Source organism: Ruditapes philippinarum, unplaced genomic scaffold, assembly GCF_026571515.1.
Source record: "Ruditapes philippinarum isolate M1 unplaced genomic scaffold, ASM2657151v2 ctg4060_1_1_1_1, whole genome shotgun sequence".
In the NCBI taxonomy this organism is placed as follows: domain Eukaryota; kingdom Metazoa; phylum Mollusca; class Bivalvia; order Venerida; family Veneridae; genus Ruditapes; species Ruditapes philippinarum.
In genome coordinates, this window is record NW_026855793.1 from 43,142 (window position 1) to 55,891 (window position 12,750).

The 12,750-nt window shown below is 31.1% G+C and overlaps 1 long non-coding RNA gene across 1 annotated transcript in view; it reads right to left on the reverse strand.

Annotated features, from left to right (window-relative positions):
• Positions 1-12,750, reverse strand: part of LOC132744402 (uncharacterized) — a 53,364-nt gene that overhangs the window by 26,580 nt on the left and 14,034 nt on the right. The window lies entirely within an intron of this gene.

Below are 12,750 nucleotides of genomic sequence, written 5' to 3' on the forward strand. Positions count from 1 at the left end.
GCATTGTACTATTGTAGAAAAACTTCAGACACGATTTTAACAGGATCCGATAGTTGGTACTCAAAAGCCTTGTAGCTTGGAAAAAAGCACATCTAACCAACGCTTGAAGTGGTGGTGGTACATTACGAGAAAAAATGGACGCTGATTCCAGCACTACAACCTGTGTACCGAGTTGAAAGATTTTAATTTTGAGAATAGATTTAATATAAATACGCTTTGAAACGACAAATTACTGATTTTTTTTTCGTCGATTTTGCTATTGATAAATTACTAGGTTACTATAGGCTAAGTTTCAAAAAATGATGTTTTAAAAATCATAAAGATGATAGTCTACGATTTTCCACAAACTTTCATCTATATGGTTATTTTAAGATATTGGTTTGTAAATATTGAGCGAATTACAATATATTTGTAAATTTTATCATTTAAGTTATAACCCACTCTAATTTGCACTATAAGGCATTGTAAAATTGACAACATTGTTTAGTGGGTATAAACCTAAAGGACACCTGTATGAAAATTTAAGCAAAATTTACCGTACGGGATTTGGAGTTGTAGGCATTATTATGACTCAGAACATATACATTAAAAAGGCTTTTTTAAAAGAAATACATGTATTGAAAGTCTAAAAAAAATCCGTGTAATCTCCATTTAAACATGTTTTGCAAGTTTGTTTGTTTAGATGCAAAAAAAATAACATTCTAGTAATAAACTATGCATGTTTAATGCATGACTATTCTCGACACGATAGAAATAATGCATGGTAATGTTTCTCTTCCTCACCAATTTGAACATTTTTTTTTATCATATCATTCTAAATTTAAAAAATCACTAAAATTACATTTAGTCAAAGGGCTTGTATCAAAAAAGTTTGCTAAAATCTTTCTAGAAGTATATTGATTCATTTTTTTTTGTGAAATATGGACGGCTTTAACCGGCTAGTTTTGTAATATATAAAGCATTGAAAATGTTATAATTGTAATTTGCTCTTAGATTTTTTTAGCATTAATTAGGCAATGAAATATCTGTAAAAAAAATTTATAATAATAGAAAACGTGCATATTTTTCCATCTTAATATAACTAGAAAAATCTAAACACATTTATTGCACAAGTTAATTGTCCTTTTAAAGATTTCCAACTCAGCAGCCTGTAAAATTTTTAATTTGTAAAGTTTTTACATCACAATATAGGTATGTGCAATTTTTGTGACTTTTTACGTAAAATTACATGCTGTATTTTCTTTTTTGTTTTTTGGCATACTTATTACGAAGATTAACTGCACTATATGAATCGACTTCTGGTTGTATCTCTTCTATCAAGACCTGGTTACAAAAAGGCTGCCCGACTAGGAATAGACCTCGGTCTCCCGCATGGACTGGCAGGGACACTTTCTACTATGCCAAATGTCCACAGGGGGAGAAAAGATATGCAGCCATACCGGGATCGAACCCGGGGAACCCCTTACAGGGCTAGCTCTGTCTCCACCGAGATTGCATATCATCTACTGAATATATTCGTACCGTGACATATAAAGTTATACGTTTAATTTCAAGTATGTGTAATTAGATTCAAACGTCTTATTTATTCGCAACAAATAGCAATCATACTTTATAGGATGTATTATGGTATTTAAAAGGAATATATATGATTGTTATTTCAAAAATAGTAATTTGATCTTTGTAATAATTTGCTGACTTATTTTCTCGTGTTTTTTTTTTTAGGTTTTTTGCCTTATGACTTTCACTTATTAATTTATCACTTTTTACTTATGACTTTTATCTTTTGACTTATAACTTTTTGCCATTTGCTGTTACTCTTTGCCTTGGTATAAACATTAGTTTTACTTGATTTTAGATTAATGCAAAATAAGCATATTTGTGATAAATCACCAAACGCAAGGAGCACATCAGCCGAGAGTGGTGTTGAAGTCATATGATGTTTAAAATTAGAATTATTGCATTCATATGATTTTATCATAGTTGATCGTTTTTACGTGAAGAAACAACATCAAGTGTTGGTGTGAAATCATATGTATAGAAGTTTTAATTCGGGACATTCATTTATAAGTGCCGTCTGCAGCATTAAGTATTAAAGTAAATAAACTATTCTTGACAAATAACGATTTTTTTATTCAGATAAAACAGTTCTTAGCTATTTTCTAGATGTGTAGCTTTATTACAAATCTTTATTAACATGTTACATCTTGAAATAGATTATTTAATTCCTTGTTGAAGTTAGTCATGGTTGACTGGTACGCTATTTTTCCGTGATGACTATTAAAGAGGGTACAAGCGTTAGGCATTACAATACATTAAAATAAAGAAGATATATGTACGGAATATTATGTAATAGTAGCTTTTTAAGGCTTTGTATTTTGCTACAAGCTGTGGTGGAAAATTGATATCTCGCGAGACCGAAGGTCGAGTGAGATATCAAGTTTCCAATGTTGCAATTAGAATAATGCATAGCCTCAGAAAGCTACTACAACATAATTTTACTTTTATTATATACCTTTTCGTTTTTAGTAAAACTGATTTTCATTTAACTACACTTCTATAAGAAAATTCAGAAAATAAAAAAATAAATTTATGACTGACGGATGAATACGTAATTTATGCAAAACCGGCGACGCCTCTTATAATTTTGGTTCCCGTTTTCTAATGCTACGTAAGACACAGCTAAGATCGGAACCAATGTCAAAAATAATCCGGCATTTCCATATATGGTACCGTATTTGTCACTAACATAATACGTTGGAAGAAAATTTATAGGTATAAAATAAAATTTAGAAAACGGTTTTGACACAAATATGACTTGAAACTCTTGTGATTTCTACTTCAAACTTGTACTTATTTACATTATCATATTAAATCTGGTCCTGAATGATAAAAAGACATTTTCCTCATTTATTGACAATTTATTATTGTGTTATTGTAACTTTGTTATAACCAAAATAAACTTGCAATTTCCCACCGGAATAAACAGTATTTAAATGTTACAGAGAATTTATTTATCTATGTAGAGATAGTGTTCCATTAAAATTATAAGTAAGAGGTTGAAATGAGCAAAGTAGAAATAGAATAGCAATCACTATAGAAGTAAACTGTGTGGAACCAGCCAACTCCCTCAACATACCTCTACCGAGAGACCACACTACCAAAGGCTTTTACCTCACGGTCTTGACCGTGACAAGTTGGCAGAGCTATCAATAGTTGTTTGGAATAAATGCGTTTAAACAGATAACAACAAACATTTTTTATTCTACAACCGTGCTTTATTTTGTTTAACAAAATTGTTGTCTTTTAAGAAAACAAATGCATTAGATAAGCAAAACAAACTGAATTTGAGCTTCATTATATTTAATTCAAAAACAGAGATAAGAACAACAGAGGTAAGTTTTTTTTCTAAAATAGCACACATGCCTTACTTAAAAGCTAACACTATAGAACAGCTAAAAATAAACACTGCCATCAACAAAAAACATCAAGTATTTACGTCACAGAAGACATATATACATGCAATATGTCTACAAAACAACATATCGTTGATACGTTACTGATGAAAAACTAAGATAATCATGAGTGATTTAACGACGCTTTTGAAAACATAAGATAAATTAGGTAAACTAGCAACGCTAGAGTGACTGTATTATTATTGAAGTCAAAATTTTTAAAATCATTGTCAAAGCGTTATTTTGTTCAAAAGAGAGAAAAAACAAACACAGTCTCTAGCTAAAAATTTCCTAGTTAACTTTAAGAAAATGTATACATTGTATAATGTATATATTAAATAACGTCCAAAAGTTCGTTTTTTTTCCGAAGAATAACCGACTTTATATGTAATGGAAATATCATAGTCTTTCGTAATGAGCATACCCCAAACCCACAGCATGTCGAAAAAGGGAATGTTTAACTAAGAAGAACGATTAAATGTTATAATCAAAAGTTTTGTTAACAACACAATGCACTCTGTCTCGCCAGTAAATTCAAAATGATGCCTCCAACAGTTTTTGAGATAATTATGAGTGTAACAAAATCTAAGTATGAAAGAAAAAAAGAAAAAAATATCAACAACAAAGGGGACTTTCTAAAATGTAGCTATGATAGCAAGAAGTATGTTTCTTTCTGCCTCGCCAAGCTATATGAACATGCAAAGTTTGATTTCGATACCTTTCTTTTAAGTTTTAAAATTTACAATGGGCATATTCTGAAAATTATGAAAGCCAGAATTATGAATTCATGATTTTTCACACTTTTCTCTGTCTCACCATGACCTGTATATCGATACAAGATTTGTACCATATTGGAGGTATGGACAGTATAAAATAAACGTGGCGGGACGTGACATTGCGTGTTTCCAATAAAGCGTCCACAATAAGTGGTGGGGTTAAAACTTGAAAATTATCGAGCGTCTGAAACAAGTGTGAAATGGTAACGCTCGTATTCCAAAAATGTCTGAATATTTCCATAGACAATAACGAAGAAAACCAAATCACTAGTGTTTGGACATTTTGCATTTGCTTAACTGTACTACTTTCCACTCGGAACGAACGCTGTTTTGCCATGAAACCTCTTAGTCTTCTAAACTGGCTCCGAAAACTTGACAAATATGTATTGCTGATGCTCTTGCAACTGCTTTGTAGTTGAAACCATTCGACAGCATGTCCTTAATTCCTACAGGTAGCTTTACTAGAATTTAAACTGAAAACATTAAAAGTATATGTTATCTCAATTGAAATGAAATACATATATATACAAAATGAAATACAAAATATTCCTTAAGACATAACTGTATACAAAAGTTTATATACAAATAATATGTACTTTGTACTTGGTATGTGACCTAAGTTATTGATACTGAACAAGCGAATAAAGTTTCAATACTATATCATAACTGGTTTATTGGACCATATTTCATAAACCATCTGACAAAACATTTTAGCTTTAAAATGGGCATAAGTATGTCAAATTGTGCGCCACTCATACGAAACTTGGTCACTGATCTTAGATGTCAACACTTAATATGTGTTCCAAGTTTCAAAGGAATCGCTAAAATAGTGTTTGAGAAACCATTTTTCATGAAAATTCTAAACCATGAATTCAAAATCGAAAAATTTGAATTTGATAACAATGCAATTCAGAGATTTCTAACCTAGAGCGTGTTCTAAACAAGTGTGTGAAGTTTCAAAGCTGTATGATTTATTGTTTTTGAAATACCATGTTTCATGAAACTTCTTAACCACAAATTTCTTTGTCAAAATAAGGCCAATAATTTGGTCTATATTCAATATCAGATGGACGAAGAATAAACTGCAGTTGAATACCGATTGTAACTGCAGCAAACAACAATAAGAGACTGGTTTGAATTTAAAACTGGAACCCACATAAAAAATAAACCGTTTGATTCATACGCTGTATGTTAATTTGAGATTATATATCCCTGTTCCGGAAATCAAAATAAAAAATGGATACCCATTGCAATGCAATGCAATGTAATGCAAGCAACGTATTTTCTTTTCTTAATCAATTTAAAAGGTTTATATAAGAATAACATTCTGTGCTTGCATATGAGCCCACATATTTTGTTTTTTAAATAAGTCTCCAGGAAACTTAGGTAAGTAAATGAACTTACCTCGTCTGAATCGTTGTCATATTCTACCATATTTTCCTTGGAAATTATAATAATAATGGCAAGCACGTGGGAAATAACAAAATCCATAAGTCATAAATCAAAAGTCATAAATCAAAAGTCATAAATCAAAAGTCATAAGAAAATAATAAAATAAATCTATAAGTCGAAACTCAAAAGTGACCCTCCAAGGCTTCCATAGGTATACATATACATATACATGTAGTATGTTTTTTCTCATATCAAGGTTTTTTATCATTATTAATTATGAGAATTTTTGTATCACATGTGCAGATCCATATTTTATGTGTAATTTATTGTATATTGCTGTATTTATATTCATGAAAGATTCTGTATTTATTTGACAAAGTTTTTTTATTCCCGCGTTAACGTCACGTTCTGTTTAGCGTATAGTTAAACGGACGTTGCGTCATTTGTCATTTGTTATTTTATAAACGTCAATTTTTCTGAAGAAGATTAAACGTCGAAAGCTTAAGAAAAGCGTTTGTTTTTATTGAACTGATTATTATAACTATTTTCTATATAACTTGTCGTTCTACTTTTTCTGCTTACGACTTTCATTCATAAAACCGTGTTTGGCTGACTTCGGATTGGACAAATTAGGTCAAAGTAGTGCAATTATTACGATATTTTCTCGTTTATATGATATTCATTTGTTTATATTATAAGTCAGATAAGTAATGGTCTTTGCAATCAAACTGGAACATAAACGCTTTCCACATATTTCAACATAATGTGTGTGCTTTATATGATTAAATCGTGCACTATTTGTTAGATGTTATTCGGTTCGGGTCTTCGGGACACTTTTTTGATTGTAGACGTCGAAATTCCATGCCTGAGGGCGCGTCCGTCGCAATAAAGAATTCTGATTCAGAAAACCCGGATATTGAAGCAATGCCACCTCGAGCTGTATGTAGTACGGTATATCGACAAAGAAAAAAACACGTAAAAAAGAAAATCTTTGTACGTGTCATAAATGCACAGACTACTACTTTATTGCGTCATTTATATTAAGTTTTTTTTTTTTATCTCCGGCGTGTTTCATGTCGGTAAGAAAATAGTTAGCTTTACTTTAGATCAGTGATTCTGCACATAAAGAAGCGCAAGCATGAAATTATGCACAAAGCGACAGCTTTCCGGTATGAATAGCTGGTATCTCACCTTTAAACTTACTTCGGTTGATCAGAAGGAATTTTAATCACCAAACATTGTCATTTAAAATATAACGAAAGTCTCGTGTTTTGTATTATTACTTGTACACTAACTTTAAAGGTCTGTGGCTACCATATTTACGCGCCAGTTTATTTTTCATAATTTTCGCGTTACATTATCGGTTAGTGCCTAAATCCCTTCCAAAGTCTGGTATCAAACGTGCATATTATGGATGAATTTAAGAATTCGTTGATGGTGATCCATTTGTTCTAGTCCTTTCTTTCTTTTTTCATTTTGCTAGTAAAATGAAATTTCATTAAAAAGGCGGGATGTTTCTAGAAATAAACAAAGGAATTTTAACCACATTACTTGTATTACTTGTTTCGATATTCAGATTTTTTCATGTTCATTACTTCATTTTAGCACTCTTCAGTTTAAATATTAGCACATTTATTGGCCTCCGCGCCGAAGCGCGGCGCTCTTATGGAATGAAATCAGATTTTGTGAAAGGGCGACAGCAACTTCTCGAGCCTTTTAGTCGGTCATAATAAAAGCCGAAAATTCCGATCGGTATGAGGGTGCTTGATTATTAATTAATGAAATGTCGCGATATGTTACAATGAATTTTCGCAATGCAAACATTTTCAAATGAAATAACCTTTTCCGTCAATAAATCGCGCTCTTCGGGGTTTTTTATTTATCATTTTGTAGTACACAGTCGGTTATCATGGTATGTTATTGTTGTACATGTATCCTAGAATGATCAGTTGATGACCTAAATATTCCAAAAACTATTTATAGATATATCTATTTATCACCCCTATCGGTAAATGCCGGTCTCTCCCGGTCTATTTTGACCAGGATTTACTAGTGACCGGCGGATAGTACCACACGTTTATTGTCCGGTCTCTCCCGGTTTTGGAATAGATGTTTGATATCGTTACAATTAGAAAAAAAAAACAACAATAGCATGTTTCATTTTATCTATATGAGATAAAAACAATAAATATGTACACGGATTTATATGTAATATAAATCCGTGATATGTACAATAATTGAGAAAAAGGTACATTTTTATGGTATTAAAATGACATTATCAACTTTGAAACATTTTATTTAATTTGTTATCCGTGTTTAGTAAAGATGCCGAGGAATTATTCAAAGTTACAAATTAGATTTCATGAATTATTCAATTGATTGATAATTTAAAAAATGATAAAGAAAAATACAATGTACATGTACATGGTTTAAGAATAAACAATATTATATATTGAAAGATAAACCATAATTTACTGACTTTTTCCAGTCAAGCTTTGACTTATAATCGTCGGTCAATATGACAATTGAATTCTTAAAATTTATTTTACAATTTTAATAAAAAAAGAGTAGTAAAAACTCAGTATTAAAATAGCACATAAAACACAAAAAAGAATAAAAGAAAACAATATTCATAAAATTTGTACTTTTTTTAATTAAAATTAATAGATATTACAATTATTGTATAATAAACAATTATGATCAGCATGGTAATATAACCAGTGTCATATTTTTACTAACTTAAAGTGTGAACAGATACCTTAAGGGGGTCTTCGCTAATAGCGATAACATAATAAGGGACAATTACAAATGTGTGGTACTTGTTGATCATGCGTTACACATATGGATTATAAATGATTGCATACATGTATATCCGTTGCTATTAATAACCACGATCATAAAGAAATAACAAGTAATATTCTAATCTCTAGCTTGCAATCAAAGTTCATAATGAACAATGTCTTTCGTCCGCTCATTCATAAGTGATATACATTTCTGGTAGTTTATAAGAATATCTTGTCATCATATGTGTACTAGTTCATCTTCACTTGCTGCATTTCTTGCTTGGACGCCCTTTGATGCTTTGCATCAATGCTTTTCTTGTTCATTATTCTAATTGATTTATTTATCATTGACGCTGTTGGTGACAATTCCGCGTACAACTTGTAGACCCCCAGTGTTCCTTGAAGTATACCCCGACTCTCTTGAAGACTGTTTAATGGTACCTGGTAATTATACTTGTATAAAATCAGAGTACCACTATAAGGAAACTATATATAATCAAAGGGCTGCAAGCTCTGTGGTATTTTCTGATCTTTCCAATCTAAATCATACTGACTATCTGTATGTATTTTCCTATATAAGTTTATTTTTATATACTATAATTCATCTTACGCAGCGACTGCGTTAAGATTTTTTTTCTGTAATAGTTTGAGATTGATACATATGGAATTTTGCATGACTAGAGTTGCATCAAAAATCATTTTTTATGACAGCCACACTTTATCCTTGCATATCGTGGCTACTTCCTTAAAAAAGACACTTAAAAAAAAAGTTGCCTCGACTAGGATTTGAACCTTAGGCCTCTCACACTTTAAACGAGCGCGATACGGGCGCGATACTCCTGCACCACGTGGAAGTAATACGTAATATGTAGCCTGAATAAAAACAAATACATTGTTATTCTAAATTGAGAATTTCCATTTCGTGTTTGTAATCCTTATCAATTTCGAAGTATTTTGTTCACGATAAACCTGTTTAACACTGATAAAAATAATTTAGCGAAAATCTTCTCGCCAAAACAGTCCGACATGTATATATTCCACGATTTATTTGTGTACTACGCCCTGGAGTATTCAGTAATTGACATAGCTAAAAATAGCATTTTCATTGATTAAAATGATATTCATCCGCGAAACTTGTGATTGTAACCTCATATTTCTATTGACTTATCTGAACTTTCAATGCACTGTAATTCGTTAAATGCCTACATTAAAAATTATTCTGTCTTTTAAATTGCTGGTTTTTAAGCAGTTTTGAGTGAGAACTACTTTGCGTTGTTAGGTCTGTTAGGAAATTTTGTGTTAGACCGTGGATGTTAGCTATGTATTTACTGATCTTGCGATCAGAAAATACAAAAAAGTATTATTATGTTAAACCAAGCATGTTTAAATTTGTAGAACTATTAAAAAATGATGAAAGAACAATTATTAAAAATTTAGCTATATATAATGTATTAAACGTGCTATGACTTTAAGAGCATCTGCTACACATATTTAAGTCCATCCTCTTAGAAAAGAACACGATGAAATTGTATGCTTAAAATATCATGATTATATTATGTAATTGTAACTTTATTAAATGTAAATGTGTAAATGTAATGTATGTGTTATTGCGATTCGATACTTATAAACACTGGTTTATCATGTGACTGTATATTATATTACATGTAAATGTATTGATTTTGTAAATATGTTACGATGATGTACTTAATTATGGTACAAATCTAATAAAATAAATGTTCTGTTCTGTTCTATATCAAAATGACATAACCATATATCAAAACAATACAATGAAAAATACAAAATAGTTTATTTGCTTTAAACATTATAACAACGTTTCTAGCATAATAATAGACAGGTAACATAGTTATTAGCAACAATATGCAAAACAAAATGATATGAAATCTGTGTTAGCGGAGGGATATTTGTTATATGACAAAAATATAAATCTTGATTTGATTTTTTTGTGATTAAATAAAGATTACTACACAAATTAAGAGAAAAATTTGATTACCTCTTCTTTTAAAGGCAAAGTATAAAAATCTTGATAAATTTTAAGTCTTTTTTCTAGAATTAGATGATAAGATATTTTCAAACTTTGTGATTGTTGGCCAATGGCAATAATAACTTGGCAAATATTTTATTCTTATATCTCTATAGTACGGGCAGACCAACAAGAAATGATTTTCGCCCTCAATTTGATTAGAATTGCAAAAGGTACATAGTCGACTTTGTCGGGGTGTGTCGTCATATCTTCCAGTTTCAATGCGTAAATTATGTGCTGATATTCTGTATTTAGTTAAAGCTATTCTAAATTTTTGTTCACAAACATCTGAAAAATATTTCTCCAACAAAAATTCGTGTTTATATATTGAATAAAAATGTAAGCGATTCGAATTATTTATTTCACAGTACCAATTTTGTTTGTAACTATCAATAACTCTTAACTTAATCTCTTCAAACGGAATATCTATATCAAACTGGCAATTCCAAATATAACTGAAACCGTGACTATCTAATATCATTTTGATTTGAGTTGCCCAATTTTGAGAGAAATTATTTCTATTATCTGTATGATTTTTCAGCATGAGAAATGTTTAGCATACTTTTCGGTATAATCGCTAGCCAAACGGACATACTTTTCATGCCTGGAGATCCACTAAGTCTTGTCGAAAGTTTTGTTGTATAATCACTCACGAAATAAAGCAATTATGCGTGTAATTAATGAACACATTGTGAGGTCATGAACTGAATAAAATCGCCACAAACTTACGAAAGTCCACTTTGGCAATGTTAGGGTTATAAAGAGGGTATACTAGAAGTTTCCAGGGTTTTTTTATTAGACTGATTTCCAGCATTGCTGAATTGACAAATGGCATTCTGTATAATCATGGTTGTTAAGGTAAATATGAGCCGTGTCACGACAAAACCAACTAAGTGCGTTTGCGACCAGCATGGATCCAGACCAGCCTGCGCATCCGCGCAGTCTGACCAGGATCCATGCTGTTCGCTGACCAACTCTATTACAAGTAGAGGAACTGATAGCGAACAGCATGGATCCTGACCAGACTGCGCGGATGCGACATGATGCGACATGATGACAAGACGAAAGTTCGACATTTGGCGCTTTGACATGTTGTTGTTAGCGCACAAAAGCGTCCAAAATCAGCCACCAATATTTACTGATAATTGGTGTTAATAACACAAAACTAACATGCATTACAAATGATGTGAGGAATCTTTCTATTTCAATGATCACATTAAATTAATTCACGGGGGTTGGTGCCTGTTTTGTATGTAAGTTGCACTAGACACCGCAAGTTCGATCCTCTGCCCTAGTATCGGGATATATCATAAATGAATGATACCATATATACATTTAAATGTCATCACGAAGAGTTTTTTTTTTCAGATACACACAGTCAAGTTTTGGTACGAAGCTTTTCACCTGAACATATCAAGATTCGTTTCAAAGGCATTATTAAAGTTATTGACCTAATACAATGCAATGGCGGATATTGAATAAATTTGTTGTTATTTCTAATTATATCATTATAATATGCTCTTGTAGAAATATTTAATTATAATCAGTAGTAATTTGTGACATGTAAAATGATGTAACATAATGTCTTGTGTTGAAAATGAAAGTATATAATGAGGACATGTGTTATCAATTGGATACACAAACTGATCGTGAGTCATGCTTATTTATAGCTAATACGAGAAAGTATTACCGGAGGAGTATCATTGCTCATTATATCTACCACTTATTAGCTTACCAAAATTCCTTCTAGGGCAATACTAATTTAATAAATATGGGTATAAACAGGACTCCAGAAGATAGATTAAAAATATTTTCATGTATCTTTAATAGTTTAAAGATATATATTTGTAACAGCTTAAACAAAATCGTAATAAAACAATTCTGCTGTTGATAAATGGCAAGACATGTAAATACATGATGCCGACCTGTGGCAGATTGATAAATGCGCAACAATGATAAAGTAATGGTCGCTTTCTTCATAGAACAAAATGGCGCGCTCCATAATAATTCTGAATGCTTTGGATGTCTTGGTTTAACATCGTCACGTGTCAGTGAGTTTCAACAAACGTAGTTCTTCCTTCTCATGAGAAGGAAGAATGAAAAACTCATTAGTTTTCAAAAAAATGAGCATCATTAAATGTGTTTTGGACACTATATGTTTATACATAAATTTTGTATTCTTATTCGTCTAGATATACGTTCATATAAAACATATATAATTTCTTCGACACCTCAGTGAGATATGTACTAAATATTAACTGGAAAAATGTTGTCGATTTCGTATTATAAACACATGACAAAAAATA